The following is a 20,231-nucleotide window of genomic DNA, read 5'->3' as shown; positions in this document are numbered from 1 at the left end:
CCTCGTTGTAAATAATAAAGTTACATCGACGCGAATTCGGCGAAAAATCCTGCAGAATTCTCCACGAGTGGAAGTGAAGGAGACACATGTGGGAATAGCGCGAATCCGGTGGACTAAAATTAATTAAACGCGTTTGAAAAAAGGACACGGAAGAAGTAGGAGGGTAGAGATGGGTAGGAAAAGAAAAAGAAGGATCAAAACGAAGCGATTCGGAGCGCGTGCAAAGGGGGGTAGGATAGAAAATCAGCCGGAGTGGCAGTTTCTGGCTCACACGGAAAGGGTTGTCGCATTTACGGCTGGCCGGGAAAAACGCATCGGAGGATTCCCTATATAACGGCAGTGATCGTTGGAGAAAAGAAAGAGGGACCGAATCGACGAAACGTCGAATTGAGTACCGCCCTAATCGTGTCGAGATCTGGTCCTATGGTGTGATGCACGTGGGTATATGGCGTACTTAGTCGACAGCGACGAGAGATCAACGCAAAAGCACAGGGGATCGCTGGAGAGATATAGAGAGAGATTCGGGAATAGGGACACCGTGAGAGAGTTAAGTGGGAGAGTGGAAAACGGGAGAGAGCTTGTTGGAGAAAGAAAGAAGGGTGGAAAGCGTAGACGGAATAGATGGAGAAGGTGAACAGGACGAAGGAAGGAAGGGTGGCGAAAGGGAGGATGGTTGGAGTGAATGAGAGTCCTGATGGTAGAAGGAGTATCAGAGGAGGGTAACATCGAAGAGAGAGGGAGAGAGAGTGCTGACGGTGGTCGAGAGAGTCGATCGAGCGTGGGTTGCGGGGCTGGCTAATGCGAATATGCTGTCGTCCAGATAGAAAGAGATACCCGATAGCGAATCTGTGTCCGACACGGATGTCGAATTAGCTTGGATTTAGGTTGCCCGGGGAACTGACAAATAGTTATTGCTTGATTAGGTGCCGGTACTACCGGCACCTACCATACCGGCGCACCTATTCCCCTCTTTGCTCCTGCCTTCTTTTTTTTTTTCACCCTTGGTCCGCTCGAAAAGCACGATTTTTCGGCAACGGAGGGTGCCTCGGGGTAGTTTATCACCCGAGTCTTTATCGTTGAAGGAATACGGTCCGAAGGGATTTTCGATAGAAACTGAGAGACAAAGAGGGAAAAGAAGGTTTAGGTTACGCCACCAGTTCTGGCGAACGTTTCTGGACACCGATGGGATCTTCCTTTGCGCTCTGGGTACCGTTCCTCGTGGTTTTCGACTATTTCTTCGTAGCAAATTCACCCTGTGATCCCTGACTTCCGTTTAGAAATGGATACATCGTTCGTTTCTCCCGATCTAGATTGTCTTAAATCGCTTTCCATTCGTTCCTCTTCTTTTTCATTTTATTTGACGAATCTCTCCGGTGAAAGTTCCCCGACGATATTCAACTTGTTTTCTCCGCCGAATCGACGCGCTTTGGAGTCGGAGGGAATTTTATTAACAAATTTCACGCGAAACATACGCGTAACCGGTTAGAATAGAGGAATTTAATTTTTTTAAATAATCACTGTGTACAGGCGTGTGTTTGTACGGGCGCCAGCAACGAATGCGTTTTAATTTTGCGTGCATCGTATCACTGGGCGTATTTAGCTGAATATCGAAAATCCATAGGCTCGTGGAATATCGTTAAACGTACATCGAACACAAGTTAAAAAAAAAAATTATTAATAAACTGATAAAAAGCGTCGCGTCCAGCTGAAAAATAATCAACGCTAATTGAAGCGTGCGGCCGCGATGATGCGGAAAAACAATGCAACCGATACACGGTTCGGTGCGCGTGTATGTATGGCATCGATTAAAAATTAATCATCCCAATTACACAAGCTTTTTCCGCGGCAACGTGTGTGCACTGCCGTTCGTTATTGTAATTGAATCTCGAAAAATTCAATGCATCGAATATCACTGTCCGTAATACAAATCAAACTTTATACGAGCCAGATTTATTACAATTTATTATTATACATTTTCATTATTGCTCACGACTAAATACCTCTGTTTGGTCAGCACGCATTGTATCGAGAAAATTGGATAGAAAATAAGCGAACAGAAAAGAGGAGGGGGGAAAAATGATAATAACAATTCGCTCTACCTATCTTTTGTGTAATGTTACACGCAGTCCAGCAAATAATGCGTCGAAAATGATCAATTTCATTTGCCTCCCGGCTTTACAACGTATTCTCCAAAATCATCTATAGAATCGATGCTTGTCGATGTTCTTCTTCGGTTCCCTTTTTCTCTTATCTAATTAGCGGAATTATTTCAATTTAAATTTCATCATCCATCACAGCGCTTGGAACGATCCTTTCTTCTTTCTCATTTTCTACGACACTTTGATTAGGATACATTATTTATCATCATGCGATATTCATTAAAAAGAAAATTACACATGCGCCTGTGTCTCTAAAGAGGTTAAACGGGTTCGTCTTGATCGATCACTCGTCAGAGTAAGGGGAACGTTGGTAACGAAACCAAGAACATGTCACGTACGAAGGGAAGGATACAAATTAATGGTAATAACTCTTTTCCGTGTCGCGTGTTACGATCGAGCGAAACAACTGTTGAGCCCAACTGTCGTTCTCATCGAGGATCCGCGATCGTGGCCGTGTCAGCCTCGTAATAGGCCTTTCCAAAACAGTGACCGTCATGAAGAATGGTCGTTACGTGCCTGATCGAGAACACGAAGCTGAAGCGAGAGGAGCCTGTTCTCGTTTTCCACTTTTACAAGGCGTTATTATTGGAACATTCCATGACAGGAGACATTCGCAAAATTTATGAGACGAATTACTTTTCGTGACGCTTTAGTCGAAAGGAAAATCCCTAATTACGACGAGGGGATGAGCGTACAAGGACCAACGACTACATTAATGGTGGCGTTCGACTCGAAATTAGGACAGTAAACGGTAATAACTCGGAAATTACAATGGCGACCGAATAGGATTATAAATTTAAATCGCGGATCATATAGTAATTAATTTCGAATTACGCCCCTTCGTGTACACGTGCCGTAAGCCCGTCGACTAAATTAATTTGTAATTAGCAATTACGTTCGTGTTTGCCGTTAACGAACGGATTAATCATTAATTGCACGTAATTGAACGCATAAAATCGTTCGATCGATTTTTTTCCTTCGTTTTAATTTTATCCGGAACATGACGACGAGAATAATTAGAATAATTAGAACTACGAATTCGTAATCGATAAATTCCACTAACGTTATTGGTTAGTAAATTATTGTAATGGAGGGTTCAAGGTAGGGAAAATAAAAGGGGTGTGCGAAAAAGGGTGGAAAAACAAAACATAGAGATAAAGGGGGAGGATACAGTTGAAAGCTGGACACGAACAAACGCGACGCGGCGCGAAAATCCTCCGTTATAAAACAACAAGCGGGAAAATTTGTTTCCAGTGTAGCAAAACTCGAGAGAGCGAGACCGGTGACTACATCAAAGTATCATTCCGTTCTTTTCTCTGGTCGGACCCATGTGACGTTGGTAACCGAATGTACGAGAAAACGAAAAAAAAAAAGATTTTTTTTCTGTCGAATAACCGATCCTCGAGTGCGCGTGGAAAAAAAATCGATAGAGAAATCGGAGTGTGACGATTTTTATCCTCGAACTAGCCGTTGGTTGGTTCCATGCATGTCTGAGCGATGTCGTACAAGTAATGATTACCTGATTACCAGAATTTCCCATGTGCCACGACGAGTATGGCCGCGTATGTGTATCTCATCAGTTCGCGGAACTTCTCATGGTGATCGATAACGAAGGGCGAACGAGATCGAAGTCCGATCCCCGTGTCGCCTGGAGCCATTCCGGGAATCGTTTGTTCCGTAAAATTAACATATAAATTAGGCCTCGACTCGATGGCTCGCTGAATTACCTTCTCCGTCCTGGTCAGTCGGCTATTTTCAATTATTTCGACCACCTTTGCGATCGAGTGTTTCAAAGGTTCATTAAGCATTCGGGAATTTGTGTTGGGAAATGTTGTAAAGTCTTAAGACGTGTTCGGGTAAAAAGAAATTTGTTCAATTATCTGATAAGTGACGTCCGGAAGGCCGATGTCGCACGGGACTTATTCTTAGATTCTGCCCTCTGAGACTTAAGATAGTACATTGTAATGTTATCAATCATTTACAACAATGATATTAAATTGAATGATCAATCATTTACAACAATGATTTACAACAAATAACATTTAATTCGACGGAGTGATCTCGATTCTAAAACACCACACAGGAATTACACTGTTGCAATTTCATACTTTTTTTTTTTTGTATATTTTATGAGCTGCCTTTGTGGCTCTATAACCGTGTTCGCGTTCCCGTCGACCGTGATTTAATATGGAAATGTCGGAACATGCTATAAAACTGATCTTCTATTACTGCCACGACTTCGCTCGCGGTTTTGATGCTCTGTATAAAACTTCAAATAATTCTTCGGTCGTCGAAACTTGTTCGTCGAAGCGTTTTATTTATTCAACCTGCGTAAAACCAAGTTTTGCCTCATTTTTACAGTCGCATCTCCATTTCTATTGTACGTCGATGAAATTCTAATTAATCCAATTAGATACTCCCTTGAAAAACGAAAGATGATCAGATTATTAGCTATTTCGATGTTCGAAGTATCAGCGTTTGTGGAATTTTCGAGGTACACCTTCGACCCCCGAATAAATCCCTAATGTTCTCTATTATGTTCAAAGCGGGCTTGACGTTCGCCGACGAACCGTCAGTTCATTTAGCTTGGCCGGGCATCAATAGATAGCATGTAACGAACGTGTAACGCAAAGTTTCCATCATGTTGCACAAAGCACAGGCGCGCACGCGGAACCGCCGTTGCGGTGAAGCAGTGCGGTTCGTATCCCTGTATGTCATATTAGCCTAAAAGGTTAACCCCGACTGTTTTACCAGGTCTGTTCGTCGGTTGCCCGTCGATAAATAAATCGTTCCTGATTGCTCGGCTTAATTGTAAATAGCATCATTCCGCAGCGATATTATTAGTTCGAAACTTTTGCAAGCCCCTAATTACATCGGAGAATTTTTGAAATTACACATTCCGAATTAATATCGGCCCATCACGATCGAACGACGAGCAATTAAAAGTCACTTGATCGAATGTCACGAATTCTCACGTGTTTAATAAACGATCTACCTACCTGTTTCTGTTTCTACCGGCGCCGCGACGAAACTGGCTTCGAAGCAATTACACGAAGCGTAAAAATCGTGTTTTATGCTCATTGAAATCGCGACCAGCGTAATATGGAGAAACGAGAATGGCTCGGTATGTAATTAAAGTCTCTCGTACTTAAGGCTAGATGAAATTCCTAGGGGTACGGTACACTGATTTCTCTTGAATTAGTAGTTATTTTAGCTCGAGCGGGAATTGGCTACGAAGTAATTATGTAAAACGCGAAGATTACGTTGTTTAAGCGTAAACTCGAATGATATCCGGTGCAATTTCTAATTACATACTGTACACCAGGTATTTCACGAGCACAGATAAAAATTTGCTTTTGCACCGCGTGTTGAACGTCCATAGGGAAGTTGATCGCGGCAGGTGGTTCCGATCGTGACGGTAATCGAACGTAAACTTTGAAAATATTCGAGCAGTTCGTATTCTCTCGTTGATCATACGACGATACGTATTTGTGGTGTTCCGGCGTTGTTGGAATCCGTGTAACAAGGTTACGTCGCGGACGTGGACTTGTAAAGGCGGAAGAACGCTGCCGGATACGAATACTTTTTAGTGGTTCAATTTATTCCGGTTTTTACGGGCGGGCGGAAAAATGAAATTTTGAATAGATCCAATTTACGTTTTCAGAGCTATCGCGTTGCGATAAGATCGATCGTGCTCGCCGGCCGGAATCGACGTATGAAAATTTTTACGTTCTATCGGCTTTGTTGCCGTTTACTTCTCCGTTCAACTACCAACGTCCAACGGGGAACGGGATTAATTTTATTTTCATCTTATTATTATATTTTTATCTTCGAAAGAAGTTGATAGTTTCGTTTTATTCGCTCTGATATATTTATATCCTGTGTGTTTCTATTTGAAAGTTTAAAGAGTTCAGCGAGGATTGGTGGTCGTCTTTTTCTACTTTGCTCTTTCGATATAATGCAAGGCTCGTGCGTTTCGTGGTGTATTTCTGCTCGCGTTCGTCGTCCAGGTATCGTCTCATTAACGGCACATTGGTTTACTAGCATTTGACAAACAAGTGCCTAACGAAGGCTACGGTCGCGGTCGGTATACCATCGTGCCTCTAATTTAGAAGGTATTCATACGCACGGTTCACGCGATAGGATCGCGATGATTAGACGACACACGTGTTAACGTGTCCATTTTACAAACTGCGAACACGGTACGTTTCGCGTTTTGATTTTCCGCTCTAGCCTCGTGTCATGAAATTATACCTATTCGATTCCGCTTTATTTCAACTTATTCCACGAATACCAATTTATGAATTGACCGTCGATAAACGAAGCGTATGGACCGAACGAATAATCGTCGCGTATCGTTAGTTTTACGCGGCGACAGGACGAACGGTAGAAAGAGTTAGAGCAGCGTCGCGTCGGGAGGCGGGCAGAGCGCGGTAACGGCATTAATCGCGCTATATTCTCACGAAAACGCGCGTGATTTGGTCAGGGGCAGAGTGGCGGGTGGTGAGGGCCGCACACGGAATCGATGGAGCGCGGAATCGGTCGCGGAGTACCGACCAATTAGTCGGCCGATGATTGGCGCGTGTAAACCGAAACGATGACGTCGCTGGCGAACCAACGACCGACGGCCTCGTCGTTCGTAAACCGGCCGGGACCGTTCGTTCGGCTACCTATCGTTCTCTCAACCTGCTGCCAGCACACCCACATCCATACCCACGCACGCTCTTCGCTAGAGAAACGAACGAGCGAGCTGGCAAGCACACGCGCCGAAACAGGCTAACCCGCCACTCGGGCTACCATCACCGAGCACCGTCAAATATCCGTGTGGACGGTTACAGGCCGGACTAATGGAATTGATTAAAATGTGTTCGATCAACCGAACCGCGGGCCCACCCTCTCCGACCATCCACCCATCGTGTTCACCTACCTCTCCCGCCCCTCTATTCATCCTCTCTATCTATCTACTCTGTTCTACTCTGATCCACCCTATTCCTCCTCCTCATACTCCTGTTCCTGCTCCTCTCGGTACTCTGGCAGGCCTGGTTGACCCTAGAACCAGTGGGGCGCAATCGAATATTTGCGTTTAGGTAGGCACGTCGACGCGGAAAATGCTATCTTTGTCAATTAATTCAACCTGTTGTCGCTCGTCGCCCGAACTCGCTCTTGCTCTCTACGTCAACGATATATCTCTCTCTCTCTCTTTCTCTCTCGCTCTCTCTGTGTACGGACGACGATCGGGAAAATTGGCGGTTTTGCGGTCACCGTCGAACCGGGGAAGGGCCGCGCCTGGGAAATTTGATTTTCACAAGGTAACTTCGTGTTACCAAACTCTTTTTCTACTATTCTTTCTTGTTTTTCAAAGTATTTCGATTCTTCTTCGCGTGACAGTTTGGTCGGGAGTCGAACAGTGTCAACGAGTGATCGAAAGCGTAAAACGTACGATGGCAACGAGCAAAGGGTAGGGTGTAGCGGACGGAGGAGGTGAAAAATAAGCGAATAAATAAAACAGATGTCTGCGAGGCAGGCCTTAGCGAGTGTCGCTAATGAACTGGTCTCTCTCGTCTCTGTCCGGCCGACATGGCAACCCACTGTTCGCCTTCGTCCGCAGCTGTTCCTGGACAGTACTCGACCGGTCTTCATTATACTCGGCTCTCTGTCGTTAATTGCGCACGCACCTACGTAAGCATGGCGCCGTGTCGTACCGTCGGGAATTAACCGATATCACGTGGACGCGTTCCCGATAAATTTATGGCTGTTCCGTGTACAACACAACCGAGAGGAAAACTCGTACTAGAGCTGCGACTTGACCAAGTCGAATGGACATCGTAGGCCTACTTTCGCGCTGTCGAAAATTATCTATCGTTGGAATCGAGGGTAACGGGGAAGGCTTATCGTTAATACCGAATCATCTGGCTACACTCTTTACTGGGTTACTGAGATAAAATTGAAACATTGCTTGCAGGAGTTTTCTTAATTACTGTATTCCGCATCTTCTAATCTCTAAACGACTAGCTGAGCAATCAGACCTTCCTCGCTATAAACGCACGACTATATATTCTTCGTCATTAACACCTGATGTTCTCATACGTACAGCTGCAGAAAGAAAACATGTTAAAAACACCTTTGTACCATGTCATTAACAGCTTGAACGTCGATAGAAGCACATACTCGATACTCGTACCCGCAGTCATTGAAACAGCAATCATCTTCGCTGGAAAAAGTGCTGAATCGTGCTAGAATCGACGCGTTTCACGCGTCGTAAAACGCTCGAATGATAATAAAGCAGTTTCCTCACGTTTTCCCAGAGACGCGCGAAAAAAGCGGGGAAAGAAAACGGAGTGAATGGAGGGAAGGATGTATCGTCGCGTGTACGAATGGGAACCGATCGAATCGAGGATGTTCTAGTTGGTGCGATCCCGACGCGACGGTGAAGAGGACGCGGAGCCTGCGGGTCGTAGGCGCGCGGATTACAAATCGTCGCGAAGATATCCAGTTCCAACCTGTTGGGCACGTTGAAAAATCTGGCAGGTACTGGCGCTCGAAGGAATTTCCTATCAATTAGGGACAGGTTTCCACGGTGCGCCAGCGTCGGAGGACTCGCTTTTTTATCCTCCTTCTCTCACTGCCTTTCGCCCGTCCCCTCTTCACCTTGCTCTACCTTATCCTCGCTCGTCCTGTTTCTCTCATTTGTACAGTTAGTCGCTTAAACAGTCCCGGCCATGAATAAAAGCGTCCATCCTTACGGTCATTCTTCTTATTTACATTCCCACGACCGACCGCCAGCGCGGCGTGTTACTTTTACCGGGGCGAATTAATTTACCGTTGGAAAGCGACTGCCCCCCGGCCGTGTTGCACCTTTATTTCCCGCGAATTAATTTCCACCGGTGTCTCCCCGCTGGACACCGCGTTCTCGATTTATGGAAATTGATTTCCCGTTAGAAAGCGGCCGTACGACTCTTCCCTAACGATCCTCCCGCGCATCCTAGAAAGCGTCCTCTTAATCGCTGTGCTCCTTCCTGGATGCTAGAGAGAGTAGTTGTTGCTGAATTTTTCGAAACCGTGATTTCAAGCGCGAACGCTGGAATTTCCTTAGCAGACGGAGTTAATAGCAAGCAGTCTCGATCCGTCGAATTCATTTTAAACGGCGAGAAAACAAGATAACGTATCTCGCGCGTCCGCCAGCCAATTTGCAATTCGGATTCGCCGTTATTTTTCGCGGCACAGTTTTACATCGCGGTCCGACAGCTGCGTTGCTACAATTTAATTATCCTTCTATCCGGCCACCTCTTTTTTTTCCCCTGCCCGGCCGTCAATGAAATCCGTCGGTATAAATTTATTCGCTAGTGAAACGTTGTCGAAGGAGCGGACAAAACGGTGTGGTTCGGGGGAAAAAAAAGAAACACACAGTACACACATAGTGACAAGGCAAATGGCGGATAATTTTTGTCGAAAGAGGCAGACATCAAAGCGTGCAGACCGGTTGATGCGAGTGGTACGGTGTCCCAGAAGGGCGTACACACACGACATTTTATGATATCCCCTTGGCGAGCGAAACGCTTCGTATCTAATTGGCCTTTAATTGGCCGAATGTAAATTATACATTAATGCTCTTTTAACATTAAGCGGACGGAATAACCGTACGTTTGGCTGGCGAGCCACGCAGCGCAGCGGGAGCTACGGGTTGGATTTTTTTAAAAAGCCCTCGTAAATGCCGCGTGCCTGGTTCACTACCTTTTGATAGTTCCCTGACGTTCGTTCGCCTCTCTGTTTGATCGTAATTGCGCTCCCTTCCTCTCCTGTCCCGACCATTTTAAGATTTACGCTTCCAATTAGCTATACTTTATGGTTATAATGAATTTACATCCGTCTCTGGGTATAAATTAATCATGAACGACTGATTCGAGAAACGTTCGTTCGTTCGTTCGTTCAGGCGACTCGAATTCTTTCATACCCGAGTGTACGTATCTGCTGCGCTTATCTTCTTGCACATTCCTCTTTTGCTCGTTGTCGTTCTTCTTTTTTTTCCTCTCGTTAAGGATCGTGACAGAGAGATAGTATTAAGAAGTATCTTTCCGGCATAACAAAGTAAATTGTTTGCGAGATAAGCTGAGATTGTAATTGCCAGTATCAGCGATGGGATACGGCAAAAAGTATAAAACGTTTTGTCTTGGATTCTGAATTGTTAGCAACAAGTCGATTCGCAATCGATGACGGCCACTTTTGCTCGCTGCAGTGGGATTTCGAACGCGTTGCTGGAAAAAGGTGTACAGGGTGTGGACGAGAGAAACGAAACGAGACGGGAGAATTAGTTTCTCACCGGATTTGTTGCGTTTGCCATGCGGTCGATACACTCGATGAAACGGAGTGCAGTACCGGCACCGCGGCGCGGTCGGCCCGCGCGAGATTTCAATAATAAATTCTCGTGCACGCGACGCGAATAAAAATCGACGCGGTCACTTTGTACGGCTTTTCTCCCGCGTACTGATTTTACCCTCAGAGATATTTATTGACGCCCGATATACAGAGTGATTCCGGCAACTGGGCCGGGCTATAGCTCTATTCCGCGTGAAGTTAGAAAAATCGTAGAGACAAATTTTACTCTATGGTATTTCGTTTTATTTTTATAATTATTATAATTATTCGTACATTAATTTATTTCAGTAATCAATGATTTTATCGTTTTAAAGAGAAGCTAATTAGTAATTCGATTCGCCACTAGATTCATCGCGAACCCGTTTTCTTTCGTTCATTTCTCTCATCTACCCGTCCCTTTTTTTAATTGCCAGTCCATTCAGAAAATGCAGGAAAATTGAAACGCAACTTCGGTATCACGATAATTAACGCAACACGGTCACAATCGTCCGCTTTCGCGTATTCATCGGTCCCTTTCGTTTCCGCGGATACAAATAATCCATTGAAAGGCATCTTTTTGTTTCGATTTCTCGCCGAGACCGATTCACCGTTGCCGCGTCTTCTATGGAGACCTCGAATCGCGTGAAGTAAAATACCTTGCAAATATTTGCACAATATTTCTGCAACCTTCTTATCGACTTCCTCCTCTTTCTTTGCCCGTGAAACACACGGCTCGTTACCTGCCTTTAAAAGAATGCCTTTGGATTTTATTTTTTTCTCAAACTTTCTGTCACTTTTAACAGTAATCTCTGCTGTCTGCTCCATTATCCTTCAAAGTTTTTGTTAAAGAATTTTTGAATTACACAGTGGGGCTAAAAAATTACCACTTGATGGTCAAATAACTGATGTAAAATTTCCCGTCCATCGATGAAAAATTTTAGTTGACATTTTAGTTTTACAGTTTGTCTTCGCCAAAACAAAAAAGATTTTTAATCTTCAAAAGAATTGCTGCGACTATTTTCAATTAAATTTGCGATGCATTAAGCGTCATCCTTATTTCTCCACCATCGCGAGAGAACAATGAAAAGCATCGTGTCTTTACACGCATTACGAACACCAAGCAAATTGTTCCGTGTTCAATTCACTTTCTTTAAAAACGAGCGATACAAAGTCACTACATACGCAAGCAACATTATTTATCATTTCGAAGTCGTATTTTTATGAAGAAAGCATCGATGCATCCGAATTCACGAGCCTTTCTCGCGTAAATCGCGAACAATGTCTTCGAAATTGAGACGTCTCTGCGTCGCGAGCCTTTTCCTGTCCATATATTACACATCCATTTATATTTATGTCCTTCGTGTAAGTAGCTTTATTCGAAAAAGCACATTAGACGGTCACGTCTCGTCCTCTTTCGCTTTGGACCGGTTCCAAACACGAAAATCATCCCTTCGAGGAATGGATGCACCACCGAATATAACGTGGTACACTGAAAATTTGTAACCTTCGCACTTAGCGCATTTTGGTCGTCGTGTAGGTCGATTTCAATGGCAGCAATCCGAATTATATAAAGCAGTATTCATATTTAGCACCTCTTAAAATCATTCATCAGGCTTTCATTACTACATAGTTGCACTGTGCAGATTTATAAACACGGTTCTATTTCGTCAGCTGTTCGCGAAACCACGGCGCAAAGTGCATCCTCAGATTGATCGATGATTATCGATGCACAGTTCGTTTAGTGTTAAGTAAGAAGCTGGCTCTAACAACAGGAACCACTTAAGCAAACCGAGAGTTGCATAATGATTGTTTCTTTATGGCCAATTAAATTTCAAGTTCGTCGTTGAGTGTCGCGTTTCGCGCGCCTCGCTCGTTCGATCGAACGAAATAATTAATGCTATCTATTTTATGTGTATAGACATTTTTTAACAGTTTTTTCAATTTTCTTTCAGATCCTGGACGAGCATCGACGTGCTGCATTTTCGGTGAGCGACATTTTTAAATTTATCATAGTTGAAAAATAGACCTAGAATAATTTCAATTCAATTTCACTGAATTTTTACGGTTTTTTTAATTGTTTTTGATTTCAACGTGTACGTAATTAGAAAAATTTTACACGGTAACGCGTTAACTATTCACAATTCCGCTCGAACGGTACCAAATGTTGCCTCGAACAGACGTCTAGTTGATAAAGAAAATTTATGCAGAAGATAAGAAAGGCGGCTGTTCTATTTAGCCGCGCTCTGGAAACCAGTAATCGAGCGTTTGATATCAAGTACGTGTTCCGCTCGATACGATCATCGTGAATTATTGTCGGGTCGAGGTAACTTGTCACCGAGGCCCTGACTTTTTTCGCTGCGGTTATCGTCGCCCTTGAAACCCGCGACAACGTCCAAGAACGAGGCTGCTTTTTCAAGAACCGGACGCGTAATTGTGCCGTCAATTTCGCGCTGCTTTCGCGTTATCCTTTCTTAAACTACACGGCACAATGTTCATTCTTCGAGTGTCTCGATGGAATTCAATACCGATACTTGTTCCAGATACGAAATGATCGTTCGGCCAACTTCGTACTGAATTTGGAATGCACCATTTCAGTATGCATTTCGAATATTATCGATTTATTAAATACGTGGGTGTGCTCGGTGGAAGGAAACTTATATCTTACTCCTCTGTTTAATATTTAAGATGATATCCTTCGGAGGAAGTTACATAGATAATACGTTTGGTATTCGCTAATGAGTAATATTAAAATTGAAAAAATCAAGAGATCACACGCTGTAATATGAAAATCATACAAAGTAAGGAATATGAAGTAGAAACATCAGGAGTGCAACTGTACGTTGTCAGATGTTGCTTTAACATAAAATTCCTGCGAGTCCTCTCGAATCTTGGCGATTCGAGTACTGGAATGCCTGGGAGAATCGAGTGGCCATCGACGGTGTGGCTCATTTTCATAAATTATATTAATTCGCCACGCCGTGGGCAACCGGCTGATTGGGTGACATGTAACTACGATCATCGTCCTTTCTCCTTCCTTCTTGTCTCATCCCGAACGTTTCTCCCCGTCTTCCTCTGGTTGACTGCAAAATTCCTCGATGTTCGAACGAGAGGGGTCCAAGTTTTTTTTATGGGATCGTTAAAACGTTGAAATACGGGGTGTCAGTGGCGTATCGTGATTATTACAAGTGGCCTAATCGGCGTAGAGGCGTTAATTAAGTGCGACGCGGCTCGGCTCCGCTCGAGCAACGAGCGGATTCCTCGAGGAAATTTCGTTTTCGAGGCAGCTCGCGAACGTGTTACGAGCAGGCAGCCAATCGCGATTTCATTAAGCAACCCGTGCACGCCGGAATTTATCGGTTAATCGTTTTCGAATCGACTCGGTTTTCGGTAAATTGAAAATTGTTTTCGCGATAGGGCGCGTGTTCGAGCGACGGTGAACCGACGTTCGATCTAGGGAAAAAAGGGGGGCTGTCTGTTGCTAATTACCGGTACAACGCGATTTAGATTAAAACCGGTTATTTTCGCATGCCAATTTGAATCTTAGATATTTTCTACCGATTGTCCTGGCTAAGTACAGTCTGTTTCACAAGAGAACGCTCGCTCGAGTAATTCATTCATTCGGTAGCACATCTTTCGTTTAAATTTCAAATTTCTGCCTGATCTTCTGCTTCTTCCAAGGTCCTTGTTAATAGAGATGTCTATTAAAGTCTCATAATTACCATATTAAATTTCAAGAACATCGCTTATTTAAGCAAGATAAGAATTAGTATTTACTCGTCGTGTCGCATTGCGAAGGGAACACGGACGTTTCGAATGTGTCGGAGTCATCAATCTTTGAATATTTTTTCGTCGTTCATGTTCTCAAGCGCATCGACGTACTTACGCGATCCATGGGGACACGGTGACGTACATATACGTCGAACAATGCGGCACTAGTCGTTCGTCTTTCGCAGGGAGTCGAGTCTCCATCCCTCGTCTCTTTTTCGACGCGCTTCTGTGCCGGGCCGAAGGTGGCGGAGGGGTGGGAGGCAACGATTTTTATTTCACATCGCGAGAAACCAGTTTGTAAATAATGTAAATCCATAGAAAACGACCATCTGGAATCTCCACGGGCCCCCGCGCGAGTCTTTAAAAGTGGAATGGTCGGTGGGAGGAAGAGCGGGATCCACGGGGGGGAACAAGCCAGGAATAAAACGAAAAAGAAGACGAAGAAGACGTGGAACTCGCGATTGCTGCTTCGCAACTGTGGGAATTCTGCGTGTATGAAACGTTGAATCATTTCTGTATTGAGACTGTTAGGTGTACCAATGAATAATCCACAAAACGGTTCGTTTTATGCAATTTTCGATACACTTTCCTCCCTCAAAAATACACTAATTTTACCGGTTTTTACACCGTTCCAAAGACCGTTTGACGCGGTTTTGAAAAACGGGACATTTTCGGGGCTGAAAGTCGAAAATTTTGCGCACTCTTGCCGTTTAAAGGCAAACCGTCCGAAAAACGATGCCACCCTTTGACCACCGTCGGATTTGTTGTTGGTCAGGCGAAAAGCTGGTCGTGGAAATTATAAATTCATTAAACCGACGTAAATCGGAGTGTAACAGATGCTCGTAAAAATGATCTCGAGCGGGATTAAATCCTTGGAATCGGTGGCGAGGGAAAAAGCACGGTACCGAAATACATAAATAAGCTTGACCCTCTTTTCCCGAGTATTTGCATATGCTAATGAGGCGAACGTTCAAGGAACAAAATAACAGGTCGAAAACGGACCGACTGCTCTCGACAGTTACGCATCTGTTTACTATTGCTATCTAGCCTCGCGGACCACTTGCTGCCGTTAATTGCGCCCCGTTGCATGAATAATATTGATAATTATACGTGTTCCGTTCCGTTCCGTTCGTTCGTTGGAACGTGGAAAATTGTACTTTGCCCGATGAGAATTTGATTCATGTCATGCAAACAAGATTTAAAGTGGTAACATTTCAATTAGTAATTTTATTTCTAATTTACGAAATACAACAAGAGTATCGATGAGTTAGTATACTTCTGCGTGGCCATCATGGATCGGTTGCAAAAAGGACCGGTTTTTGAAACGGTGTTGTCGCACTATGCTGCCATTGTAGCCGTCCCTCGTCCTCTTCATCTGCTTCGGCCGACACGACGATATCTTGGCCGTTGCTGCCTCTCTATTTGCTCTGCTTTCCGTTAACGGAGGTTAGCGTTTCTTCGGTAAGAGAGACAAGGAGGGCAGAGAATAAAGGGGCTGAGAAAGAGGTGACTGGTGGACGAAGGAAAGAGAGGGGTAGGGTAGAGAGTGGCTCTCGACACGATCGCGAGATTATAGCTACACCCACGCCAGGAGATAATAGATAGTAATTGCAGGGTTGTCCGGTCCGGCTTGGAATCGGCTCGACAGATCGATCGCTTCGAAGAGAAAAGAGGGAGATAATGATGCGGCCAGGAAGAAATCGTTCTCACATTATTTTCTCGCCGCGCAAGCATCACCATTATTATTATTATTATACATATGCATGTGTGTACGTGTCCACGGGCCGCTCGTTATGTGCGGATCAGGCTTCTCCGTGATGGTGGTTGATCGAAAATCGAAACGGAATTCGACGCTCGTTAGACGCGCTGAATATGGATCTCCAGTTGAATCGATCTCTGCATCATTTTGAAGATTCTATTTCGTTCGTCGGGTCATTTCGGTTATTCTCTTGAAAGACTTCCGGGTTGTTCGCGTTCTGACACGTGAAACGGCAATATTAAACTATGGCGATGGCTATTTTATAGTGAATAAATCTTGATGTTTAAATATCGTCGTGGGAAAGTAATATTAAGAGATAACCAGGGCAACACGAACCACTCCCATGGGCGAGTTATTTTCCGCGTGCTGGATACGTTGAGATAACAAGTAATTGCCCTCGCGAAGCAAATGTTAAATGGCCGTTCTCGGTGCAGGTGTAAGCTGATTATCACAGATTTGGTCTTATTACACCTGCCTGAAACGACAACAGGTTAGTCTCTCGATGCTCCTTTTCCTCGATAAGTTCCAGCGGGATAAGTTATTCAAAAAAACTGTTCATATCGCCGTATAAAGCAAACTAATGATTATTATAAAAGATTAGGAGTAAATTAACGCTTGGATAATTGTAAACGTTTTAACTGAGAGTTTACCCTCGTGTCTTCGATATCTAACAAAACGTGTTCATGTATAAAATACCATTGAGATTAATCCAGGTACAGATAGGAAAAGCTTTTAGATCTAACGGAACGGTATTCTGAAAGAAAATCTATGGAAATTCAAGCGGCGAAACGGGGTTATCTATTGGTGAAATTCATTTATTACCTGAAACGGTACAGCCACGATTATTTCGTATCGCGGTTCGTAAACACGAGATTCCACGTCGTCGCGATGGCAAATTATTATTTATCGAGCGACTCAAGGCTCAGAGCCTAATCGACTAACGGAACGAATGCGGGACGGCCAATAAATTTTGGTTTTGCCGGCATCCCGTTCGCCAAAGCGATTGTAAATCGCCCACGCTGCACGTTCCTCGTTCGATCGATCTGCACGATTAAAGATACTGCGCTCAGATACGGTTAAGACATTTTTACTCTTATCTATGCGAGCTACATTGTGTTGCTTTCTGACTTTTCCTATCGAATGAATATCGGACACTTATTTCCTTTCATTTGTTATCATACATTATTCATGCGTTATCGCTATCTATTGAAAATATGTTAATAACGTTAATGGAAATTGCTAATTCGTTGATTCGGAATTTAGAATCCAGAGCAAACGCGCTGTTTCGCGGCGCGTATGGCACAAATACGTATCCCGGGTCTAATAAGGCCAATTAGGCTAATAATAGCCGATCATTGATGCAAATACCACCGTACAAATATAAAATTTATCCGTGCTGTATTTGTGGACCGTCCAACGTTAATCGTCCTTCGTTATTAATATCGAATATAATTAACCTTGCATCAATTGGGTATTTTCAACTAAAATTTCGCGGTATACCGAAGGCGTGTTTTGAAACGGTTCGAACAAAGTAAATATTAGAGCTAGGAATAATTGAAAGCGACTGTAATTGGATAAGTGGCTAAGAAGGTCGAGTCGAAATGAAATCGACGTGACACTGCGTAAATTCAACGAATATCGCGATGTTGTGAATCCGGTACACTTGCCGGGTTTGCGTACCCCTAGCTCTCATCCCGATGATACAATAAGGTACAGTCGGAGCCTGTCAGCCGCACACTCATCGACTAAGCAGAAGTGTATTAAGGCTGTCAAACGCATTCTCATCGACCGAGTAAAAGAATACTCGAAAATATTTCAAGTGTTTTCCAATCGAACCGGCGGCCGTCGCTCTTAAAACGTATCCTCCTCGTTTCTCGTTAACGGATTACGATCGATCGCGGTCTACAGTCTACCGAACTGTACTTCAAGTAGGAATTCCGTATCTCGAGTTTGTTGCTAGGAATTCAACGAGACAGCGGAAAATGACACCGACTTCTTTCCTAATTGAATTTCTTGCCTTTGAACGAGGGCAATTTTTCTAAAATCAATCATTCCTCGCGTTTAACTTTGGCTTTAGCTTGGAAAAACAGAAGTATGATTGATTGGTCGAAGATTACGTTGCTGGAATTCCGACGAAAAGTCCGAACAGCAATTTACATGGTAACAATGAAATGTATTTTGGCAACAGTTTTGTTGCTGAGCGTGCAACAGAGTTCAAAGATTGAAATCGATTTGTCAGCTTTGGACGCGACCTATTTGCTCGTGCAAATAGAACATCAAGAATATTCTTGGACCTTTGCTTTTTCCAATTTTCAACTTGAATTAGAAAATAACTTAAGTTTTTCACAAATGTTTACAGCGGTCCATGGTTCGGTAAAACCTCTGACTCGGGGAAAATATTAAAATACTCGTTCTGTAAAATCTACAGGTCGTTTAAAGAGGAAGATGTAATTATGAAAGAAGAAAACGTTCTAAATACCCTTTCGTTTTTCATAGAGAAATAACATTTAGCCTCTCAATTACTCGGTCGACGAGCGAGCCCTGCAGCGACTCTTCTCGCCCCTTTCCACTCCTAGTCGCCGTTGTTTTAACAACAATTTGAACTCATAACGTTACAATGTAGCCGTTCTCGTCGTTTCCGACGGCAGCGGGCTGTCCGTGTGCGGAGGCTTTGCCATAATTACTCGACCGGTAATACAGAACGGCCCTTGAGTGGCAGCTCATATTACTCGCCTAACCCGCGTGAAAACTAACCCCTTGGGGAATGAGGTGGAATGAGAATTACCATGGTTCGTGGGGGAAGGAGAAGAGCCGCTGGCAGGGGTCCGGCATGAAAGTACGAGGAGAAAAAAAGAAAACGAACCCGATGCCTGGCCTTTTCAACCGACTTCTTGTTGCCAACATTCCGTTCTGTTAGCTCGAAAGTGTCAAAACGAACAAACAAATCGGTAATTTAACTTAAAAGAGAAATATCAAAGAAACCTTTAACGATATCGTAGAAATTCCGAGAAATCTTCAGGAACCCTTATCCTATTCCCCCTAAGGTTCTTAAACTTCAAACTTCTCCCCTGTGCCTAAGCAAACACTTTGTACGCATTATCAGCACGCGTTCCCACAAAATTTATTTCACCTGGAACTAATTCGAAGCGTTGTCGCGGCGTTAATTACGCCCGCAAATAATGCAGCGTGACAGTACGCCGGACAGGCGACAGCAAACACTAGGATACACGGGAAGGAATGAGTTCTGGGAAAAAGGGGGAACCGACAATCAGCCAGTTAAATCATACTTGCATAAGAAACCGTTGTCAACCGTAATGGTTTGGACAAAGGGTTTTGTTCATTCCGAGTTCACCTTCCTGTAACAGTCCTCACAGAAAAGGTCCTCGATTTTCATAGGAAATTCAATAAGAATCGACGGGATCGTACATGGAGGAACGCTGGAAGCTTCGATCAGGCTGTTCCGTTGTTGCGATGTAGACGGCACTCGTTACACGCGAGAAATGCTAAATATGGAACGTAATCGTTTCCTGCATGAATATGTTGATTTTCTGTATCTGGCTGTAGATAAGGCCGCGTTACAATCGTTATCTCCTTCATTCCAAAGTTCCCATGAGTCAGAGCGAAAACGGCAGAGGTATCTCTGCGGAACCGAGCTGCGATCGTACATCTTCAGGCGACGCTAGGATGATTTAAGTAGAAACTATGCTTGTCGCGATTCAACGACCCTCTGCCTTTATCTATTCCAATGATTTTATTAATTTAATTTAAGCTCACAGAAGAGGACGGGAAAAGGTCGAGACGCATTTTGGGAAGGGCGATGGTGGTCGGTGACGCGTGCGATCTCGAGGATTTCGCGAGGTCCCGCATCCAGTTGGCGCAATAAATCGCGAGGCGAGCGGTGGAGATTACGCGGCAAACGTAATTCTTGTTTGTAGTAGATAAGATAGGGAGGTCGATGCGAAAGGGGGGAGAGAGCGGGTGGAAGGCAAGGGCGAAGGTGGCAGGAGCGGAGTGTACACCTCTATCGTCGCGGCTTATCTCAGGAAGTTGTCGAGCAGAACGTTGGGGCAGCCCGTTTAAGACCGAGGGCCTGTTCAACGTGCAAACTTCTTCTTGGAAAGGTGAAAAGTGGCGGTCAAAAATTCTCTCGTGGCCGCGTAGACGAGAGCGTGAAACGAGGCGATAACGTTCGC

General features: G+C 44.1%; 1 protein-coding gene across 1 annotated transcript in view; it reads left to right on the top strand.

The window, feature by feature from the left end:
* The window catches only part of LOC117605627 (uncharacterized), a 178,462-nt gene that overhangs the window by 31,018 nt on the left and 127,213 nt on the right, over positions 1–20,231 (top strand). Inside the window, exon 3 of the mRNA XM_034327158.2 lies at positions 12,464–12,496. The gene's annotated coding sequence lies outside the window, so the exon portion shown is untranslated. The remainder of the gene's footprint in view (positions 1–12,463; positions 12,497–20,231) is intronic.

The sequence above is a fragment of the Osmia lignaria genome, chromosome 14, assembly GCF_051020975.1.
Source record: "Osmia lignaria lignaria isolate PbOS001 chromosome 14, iyOsmLign1, whole genome shotgun sequence".
Lineage (NCBI taxonomy): Eukaryota > Metazoa > Arthropoda > Insecta > Hymenoptera > Megachilidae > Osmia > Osmia lignaria.
This window is presented reverse-complemented; position numbering and strand designations above follow the sequence as displayed.